Here is a 9,389-nt window from a genome sequence, read left to right as displayed (position 1 = left end):
GTTTGTCGCTCATTCCCTGCGTCTGACAGGGGATGGATCACTCGATCATTCCCTGTTCTGTTCATTCCCGCTGAAGCACCTGGAATAGTCACTGTCGGAAGACAGGATACTGGGAGAGATGGACCATTGGTCTGACCCAATATGGCCGCTCTTACGTCTTACATAATAAATAATTATAAGAATCAAAACGTTTAGTACAGAAACTCCCCAAGATAACGACCTCTTGAGATAGCGATGATGTGAGATAATGACCTTGGCAAATAATGCATTTTAAAAATCTTGGCCTACTAGGAAATGTATTTATATAAGTTTCCGAGTCACAAATCTAGCATTCTGCAGCAAAGTCACTAAAACATAGTCCACTGCTCTGGCCGCTGTTGTTTGTTGTGCCTCCGTTCACTCCACCGCTCCGTCCCCAATGGCCCTGGACTGTCACCTTCTGCTGCCACCTGCCACTGTGACCTCTGCGAGTCGGTCTCTCGAGGTTCCACCGGCTCTCAGAGATTTCAGCTCTCAGGGGGGGAACCCACTACTAGTGCAGGCTGGGCTGTCTCAGTTCAGCTGGGGGTGACCAGTGCTTAATTTGTAACGAAGGAGGTGCCGGGGCTCAAGCAAGCTGGTTACTTTCATAGCTGATGTGTCCAGCCCAGAGGTCCCAGGGCTCTGAACTGCCCAGCCTAGAGGTTCTGGGGCTCGGCCCTGACAAGCCCTAGCACAAATTAAGCTGTGGGAGACCCCCTCATTCAGGCAGGCTAAGTACAGTTCTGCTGCCCTTTACTCACCCAATAAGGAGAAGAACAGTTCATGACCCCCACATTTAATACTTCCGTGATTTGTAACCCAACAGTCTGGTATGAACGTCAGTCCAGACTGGGAGTTTTGTGGCTGGGCTTTCCAACCTGCCTGGACTCTTTGCAGCTGCTGCCTGGACAAAAGATTTTATCTCTGACCAAAGTCACTCTCAGCCCCTGCCGAGAAATGTCCAGATGTTTTTTGCGAACTCCCAAGCTCCCCTTTTAGGTCGTGTGTAAATCCCCTGTGGCCATCGGTGATTTCTGAGGGCACCTCCATTATTTGTTCCATTAAGGGCAACAGAAACACCAGCTCACAATTTCTTTCCTTGAAAACGGGATCCCAGTGTTACCACTTTTTTAACCTCAGTGGCTAGGCACAATTCAGGACCTTGCGGGTTATTTCCACTAGGCGGAGAAATTGGTGGTGGAGTCAGGGGTTTCTTTGGTGCAATCCCGTTTATTTTACAAAGTCCTGTTTCCCTGAACACAGAAGAAATCAGACAACAGGAGAAAGTTTCTTTGCTCAGAGCCCCACGCCTCTTTTCAGCCAGCACTTTGCCCCAAGAGCTCTCTCTTTCTCTTAGCTTTTTCTCAGGGCCACGCTACCAGAGCTTCTGCGGTGTTTGTTTCCTGGGCAGCCTCACTTGTGCCTGCGTTTTGGGTGGTGACATACAGAGCCGGCTTTAGGAAGTGCGGGGCCCGATTCAAACAGTTTTGACGGGGCCCTGGCAGGGATGACTGAAAAAAAAAAAAAACCACATAAAAAAACATGTGGGGCTTGTACTCACCGGGCGGCACTCGTAGTCTTCGGCGGTTTGTCCTTCACTCGCTCCGGGTCTTTGGTGCCACTAAAGGACCTGCTGCCGAAGTGCTGCCGAAGACCCAGAGCGAGTGAAGGACCCGCCGCTGAAGTGCCACCAAAGACCCGGAGCACTGCCGGGTGAGTAAAAATTAAAAAGGAGCCTCTAGCCAGGGAAGGGATTCTCGGCCACTTGCCCCCACCCCGGCGGCCCTGCCACTGGGCGCGGGGCCCTCTTAGGTGCGGGGCCCGATTCGGGGGAATTGGTGGAATTGGCCTAAAGCCGGCCCTGGTGACATATTCTTGTGCGTTGCAATGAGGTTTTAACACAGCCCATAACACATGAGTCAGCACAGAAGCCAGCCCTCTGCAAACGGCTCAGGACAATGTAAGCATGTTGCCCTGGCACCCTGCAAACTCTACTGTTTCGCTGCCTGATCCTGCTCTGAATTCGAAGCACGGGTCCTACCACGCTCCCAGGCCCTGGGCAGATGGGTAGGAATGTCCCTGCAGACTCCCTCTGAGATCTGCCCTTTGCAATATTTGCAAAGCCACGGTATCACCCCCCCTCCCCTCTGCTGTGACACTGACACAAAACTGGACCCTCTGTGGTCCCCCACTGGGCTGGCCTGGCTGAGCAGAACTGTTTTTTTCTTCCCCTGTGTTCCCCCATTCTGTGTGTATCTGCCTCTTGCCTCATGCTGAGGTTGTCAGCTCTCTTTGTGCTGTGTTTGCACAGCGCCTGGCCCAATGCAGTCTACCATAATACTCCTAATAGCCATAAAAATGTACAGCACCTAGCGCCATGGGATTGTGGGCCATGAGTGGGGCTCCTAGGTGCTACCGTAATACACCTATCAGTAGGGCCAGTGTTGTCTGGAAATTGCTGCGATTGCCGCTCCCCCCTACCCCCCGAAATCACCCTCCATTTCTGGAATCGCCAACCAGCGGCGACGTGTGAGTGGAGCCCCCGAGATTTCTTCCAGGAGTTACCCAACTCCTCCCCAGGACGCAGGGCAGAGGCTAGGGGCTGGCTGATATTCAGATTCGCCGCCCACTTCTCCCACACAGGCCTGGGCTCAGCAAAACTGCCACGGAGCTTCCCTGGGGCTGGCAGGGCGCTTGGCAGTGGGGTGCCAGGGCTCCCTCGCCATGCTGCAGAGCGGACGGCGCTCACACCTGCTCTCGGCAGCATCTCCAGCACCTCTCCCTCCTCCTCACCTTCCCTGCACACCGCCAGCCTGGCCCTGGCCCAGCAGAAGGTTAAGATTTATTGGGGCCCTGGGCATGAAGACTATTTCCCCCCCACCTCCAGCCCCCACCGCCACATTAAAAACACCAATGGATCAAAATGTATTAACACAAAGACTCCTTTCGGTCTTTACATCCTGCATTAATAACGAAGCAAATCAGATCCCCGCTCGTTATGCCTCGATTAACGGCTCAAGTTTTCAACATAGAAAATGAATCTGGCTCGCTATTATCCGTACCCTTTCACAAGGGCCTTCGCTGCTAATCTGGACAACACCGGTGTGACTAGAATCAGTCGTTCCCAGGCCAACAAGTGGTTTTTTCGTCTCCTCCAATTGTCTTAAACCTGGCGGTGACACTCTGTACCTCAAAATAGCACCCCAGAATCCCCATATTCACCACTGTGATATGAGGGCAATGTGTTTTGTACAATGCATGCCTTGAGAGGTATCACTTGAAAAGTCTTGATCGATTCAACATTAATATCCTGTTGGATTGTGTGTACTATCATTGTATAGGAAGTTATGAAGTATTGCTATGTGTCTGTACCTGAAATATGTGGTTAGTCAAAAACTTACTTTAGTTCAGGCCTCAGACCTCACACCGGGCCTCTACAAGGCCTTATGTCTCAGGCTTTCTATCTACTACAGCCCATAGCCAGCCTTTCAGTGGCAACAAAGGACACTGACAAGACAAATTTACATCAAGATTAGCCTGACAGCCATTGATGTCCCATTAAGGAGAATCCACTCTCCCAAATGGTACACGATGGAGGTGGCCGAACCCCTCTGACACAGCAAAGATCTTTCTAGCAGCTGGAAGAAAGTATAAAAGAGGGACAGTGACACATCTCTTGGCCCCTCTCCTCCCCTATCTCAACACCTGGAAGATCGCTGGGAAGACAAAGACTTTGAACTGGGGAGATTGGTCCCAGGCTGAGAAGAGAATTCAGCCTGGAACATCCAGTGGGGGTGAGTAAAGGTGCTTGATTCATGCCTTGCGTAGTCTGCTAGTGTTTAGGGTTTAGACTGCGATTTTATTTTTATTTCGCATGTAACCAACTTTGACCTTTACGCCAAACACTTGTAACCACGTAGCAGTCAATAAATGGATTTGAGTGCTTTATCTTTACCAGTAAATTTCCCTAAAGGGTTTGGGGAATCTGCTCCGATTGCAAAGACCGGTGCATGTCCACCATCTTCATTACTGAGTTTGCCTTGTTCAAGAGAAGGTCTCGAGCCGTGTCAGACAGCACATCACTGGGGTGCAAGGCTGAGGCTGGAGGGCATTGACTAGCGTTTCCCTGTTTATAATTCATGAGTGGCTTAGACGGCATTCATGCAACTCAGCTGGGTGTGTGTCTTCACATGGTGACGGCTGAGCGATCACAGCACCTGGAGGGGTTTGCGGCTTGTCACTTGCATAGAATTGTGATAGCCCAGGATGGAGAGTTTAAGGGGACGCAGAGGTCCCACAGGCTAGGTTGTACCCTGGGGGGACCATTACACATTCCCCCCCCCCCCCATCGATCGTGTTACAGTCCAGTTGTTCTACTGTGGAAGCGAAGATGTTTGAAAGACAACGGTCGCAATTCCAGAAAGTAACGTTATTAAAAGAAATAATCCTAACCTGAGGTAAAACGACTCCATTATTAAGAACTTTACGTTTCAGATCATGGTGCAAACTGGTTTAAAACAAAGTTTGCAACCGATCACATAAGCTCTGAAAAAGTGTCGAAAGACCCTGACAGGTGCCAAATCGACACTTCTGGCTTTCTGCCAAAGGTTATTCACCTCAAACTGTGAGAAAGTTGACATTTTACCAGTTCAGTTTTAGAACTAACTATTTCAGTTAATCAGAAAGTAGCTTATACCAATACATTAAATCCCACTTTTAAGAGGCCAGGTACGGATTAGCCAGCACACACGACCGCATGGTCAGTCATTACTAAACCAAGGCGAATATAGTTTTTCCAATAATACTGCAGGGGGAGAAAAGTCATCACTCCATTCTACCAATGCCTCATCGGTGGTGTATTAGGATCGGGTAAATAATGCAGGGATAGGGGCAGCCAAAGGTCTCGAAACCACAAATGGAGGCATAAAAAACTGAAACAAACCAAAAGACACGGGGCGGGGGCGGGGGAACTGGAAGAGGAGGGGGGAGACCAGGTCACGCCCCGGGGGAGAGAAGTGATTGAACACTGAGAGGCAAGGAAGAGGCGATGGGGGTGGGCGCGGGGGGAGGGAGGGTTGGGGGTTTCCAAGTTTCCTGCCTTTAGCAGGACAACAACGAGTCCTCTCATTTGGCTCCCCATATGTATGTGGGGGTTGCATTTCCCTGGAGGCTGACCCTATGGGTTGAGGTCATGGGGATTTCCCTAGCCTGGACAGTAGGGGCTGTGTGGGGGATTTTCCCGGCTCCCTTGGCTGCCCCCCCCGCCCCACTTACTTATGTTCTCCCTCTCGCTGACATGCAACGGGTTTCAGCCTGTGCCCTGGCAGCTCGGCTCGGGGCGGTAGGACTGCAGCCAAGAGGGGGCATGTCCCGTGCAGCTCGGGGCTGGAGGAGACGCGGGCAGCAGGAGGCGTTGTTTCCACTCTTCCTTCGCCACCTACCTCCGGCCGCCCGGCACGATGCAGGGGGAGCCCGTCACCGGTGGCGGCGAGAAGAAAACAACAAGCAGGAGAGGAAGGGGCAGCGGAGCAGAGGGCGCGGCAGCTAAATCATCCTGCCCTACAGGCTCCCTACAAGTGGGGGGGCCACCAGCGCCCAAACCGTGGCCCCAATGCCCCTCCTTCCAAGCCTCTGCCCTCTCTCCGCCCCCTTCTCCACAAGTCCCTGCCCTTGCACCCAGGGCCGGCTCTGGCTTTTTTGCCGCCCCAGGCAAAAAAGCGTCCGGCTGGCCCCCGCGTGGCAGGGGAGGGCGGCCGGAGCCCCGGGGGGAGGGCAGAGTGCCCGGCCGGGGCTCCGCTCTCCCCGGCGGCCAGAGCGCCAAGGGGGAGGGCGGCGAGTCCCGGTCGGGGCTCCGCTCTCCCCGGAGGCCGGAGCCAGAGCCGGAGCAACGCACCGCGTCGCCCCCCTCCAGGTGCTGCCTGTGACAATGCGGTTCTGGCGGAACCCAACTGAGAGTGCCAACTCAGGACAAATTGCTCAAACAGGGCAGTTACAGCCCAAGGCTGGGGGTTTTCCACCTCTAAGGCAAACCAAACCAGCCAGACTAAGAGGACTTTGGTCTCACCCCACTGGCTAACCGCAAGTCTCACAAGCAATTCCCTTAGACACTCCAGTTTCCCAGTATTACCACCAGTGCCACTCGTTATGGGGACAAATGGTTATGAAAACCAAGACCCCAGTAAAAGAAAAAAAGTTTTCCCGATCCCAAAGGACCAAGCCCCAGACCCAGGTCAATATACAAATCAGATCTTACCCACAAATCATGCTGTTGCCAATCCTTTAGAATCTAAAACCTAAAGGTTTATTCATAAAAGGAAAAAGATAGAGGTGAGAGTTAGAATTGGTTAAATGGAATCAATTACATACAGTAATGGCAAAGTTCTTGGTTCAGGCTTGTAGCAGCGATGAAATAAACTGCAGGTTCAAATCAAGTCTCTGTAATACATCCCGGCTGGGATGGGTCCTCAGTCCTTTGTTCAAAGCTTCAGCTTGTAGCAAAGTCCCTCCAGAGGTATGAAGCAGGATTGAAGACCAGATGGAGATGAGGCATCAGCCTTATATAGTCTTTCCCAGGTGTAAGAACACCTCTTTGTTCTTACTGTGGAAAATTACAGCAAAATGGAGTCTGGAGTCACATGGGCCAGTCCCTGCATACTTTGCTGAGTCTCAAGGCATATTTGCCTTCTCTCAATGGGTCCATTGTATAGCTGTTGGTCCTTAATGGGCCATCAAGCAGGCTAGGCAGAGCTAACACCAGTTTGTCTGGGATGTCACCCAGCAGCATAGCATAAGTTTGAAATACAGACAGTATAGAGCCAATATTCATAACTTCAACTACAAAACTGATACACACATGTAGACAGCATAATCATAACCAGTAAATCATAACCTTGTCTTAGACACCCCATTTGACCCCCTTTATACAAGATTTGGTGCCACTACAAGACCTTGGTTGCAACAATGATCTATACGGTCCCAGATTATATCAATAACGTCACACCGCCCGCTTGGTGGGCTGGTGCCTGGAGCCGACCCTGCTTGCACTACCCCTTCCCCTCCCCGAGGTCCCTCCCCCATGCTTCCCCTTCCCCTCATGTCCTACCCCCCCATGTGCTGCCCTTCGCCCCCGAAGCCTCGCCCTCGTGCTACCTCTTCCCCCCCTGACACCCCGCCCTCCCACTTGCTCCTCTTTGTCCCCTCCCCCCCGTCGCTCGCCCTTATGGCCAGTAAAAAATGATGGGGTCCTGGCCCCCCTGTTCCAGTGCCCCTGCTGCCCTAGCATCGTGAGATTTTTCCAGGGGCCCCCAAATTGGCTGGGGACCTTGGGCACGGCCCCGTGGGCCTGTGTGTTAATCTACTCCACTGCTCTAGCCCTCAGGGCCCAGCTAAGGTTACCACCTGTCTAAGTACACAAACCCAAACACCCTTGCCCTGCCCCGCCCCTGCCCCAAGGCCACACCCCCTGTCCCGCCCATTCTCCGATGCTCCACCTCCCCACTCACTCCAGCTCCCTCCCTCCGTCGCTCGCTCTCCCCCACCCTCACTCACTTTCACCAGGCTGGGAGAGGGAGTTGGGGTTCGGGAGGGGGAGTGAGCTCTGGGCTGGGGCCAAGGGGTTGGGAGTATGGGAGGTGTTATGTAAAGCCTCCGGTCAAATGTAATTATAAGATCTGTAACGTGTATCATTAAGTTCTGCAAACTTTTTGCAGACTCATAAACTTTAAGGTCAGAAGGGACCATTGTGATCATCTAGTCTGACCTCCTGCACAACGCAGGCCACAGAATCTCACCCACCCACTCCTGTATCAAACCCCTAACCTATGCCTGAGTTACTGAAGTCCTCAAATTGTGGTTTAAAGACCTCAAGGTGCAGAGAATCCTCCAGCAAGTGACCTCATGCTACAGAGGAAGGCAAAAAAAACCCAGGGCCTCTGCCAATCTGCCCTGGGGGGAAATTCCTTCCTGACCCCAAATATGGCTTTGTAACTTCAGTGATTGTTAGCATAGCCCAGGGGTCAGCAACGTTCGGCACACGGCTCGCCAGGGTAAGCACCCTGGCAGGCCGGGCCAGTTTTACTTACCTGCTGACACGGCAGGTTCGGCCGATCGCAGTCCCCACTGGCCGCGGGGACTTTGCCATCCCGGGCCAATGGGGGCGGCGAGAAGCCACGGCCAGCACATCGCTCGTCCGCGCCGCATCTCGCCGCCCCCATTGGCCCGGGACCTGCTCAGCAGCCTGGATTCGTGACCGCAGGTGGACACACCAGATCCACCACGCTTCGGCTTCTCGACCTCCATGCTGTCTCCGGTAACTCTCCGCCTGCGTAAGTGAGTGGGTGCATGAGGGTATGAATGCGGTGAATGTGTGCATGTATGAATAAGCGCCATCTCTTTTCGATCTGACCCAACAGCAGCATTGTAATAAAACTAATACAAGTGTGTGACCCTGGGTTGGTGTTTAGGGGAACAGAGGTAACATTAGTGGTGGAGATGCCGGGGAACCACCGATAGGGTACACTAGTGGAAAGGGGCGAGACGGAGTAGAGATCGCGTGTGGCGCCTGCTCCCCCTTCCAGGTACACTAGTGGAAAGGGGTGACACAGAGTAGCCGCGCCTCCGCTTAGGAGCTGCTGCCAGACAGGCCAGCTGCTTCTGGGAGCGGCACAGAGCCAGGGCAGGTAGGGAGCCTGCCTTAGCCCCGCTGCGCCACCGGACTTTTAGTGGCCTAAAATCTCCCAGATTGGCTTCAGTGGCCTCTGGGAGCTCGAGCCCAATTCTGGGAGACTCCTGGCCAAACCGGGAGAGTTGGTAACCCTATGCCTAGCATCTGTTGGAGAAAAATAGAATTTTTGCTTTACTTCCACACATCTGTCTCCCTTCCCCTGCACACAGCTGTCTCTTGGCCTTCCCACTAGTACACCACTGGCTCAAGGCGCCCGCCTCACATCTCGCTCCCACACACAGCTGGACCTTGGCCCAGCTGCTTGCAGGCTCAGTGAAGTTCCCCCACAGCTAGAGCCTCTCCCCAACCCTCCTGAAAGCCGATTCCTTCCTGTTTTTCACCTTGTGCTTCGGCTCTTCAAAGCCGCTTCCTAGCAATGCCTAGAATGGTTCAGCCCGAGGGGAGAGTTAAAGCATTCAGCAAAGATGTGCTCCATGTGGGCGGAGGGACGTTATTTTGTACCGTTTTGCAACCAAGGGCTTGACGGTGTGAAAAAGGACCGCACAGGCAACCACAGGAAAGGCGCCGTGACAGCAGCAAAGCCCCAGCTCACAATGACTGGTGTGCATACACGGCAAAAGGAAAACCAGACATACAGGGAAAAGATAGCACGAGATCGGGTGGAGGCCGGTGGCCGTGCAAACAT

This window comes from Malaclemys terrapin, chromosome 20 (assembly GCF_027887155.1).
Source record: "Malaclemys terrapin pileata isolate rMalTer1 chromosome 20, rMalTer1.hap1, whole genome shotgun sequence".
In the NCBI taxonomy this organism is placed as follows: Eukaryota; Metazoa; Chordata; order Testudines; family Emydidae; genus Malaclemys; species Malaclemys terrapin.
Note: the sequence above shows the minus strand (reverse complement) of the source record.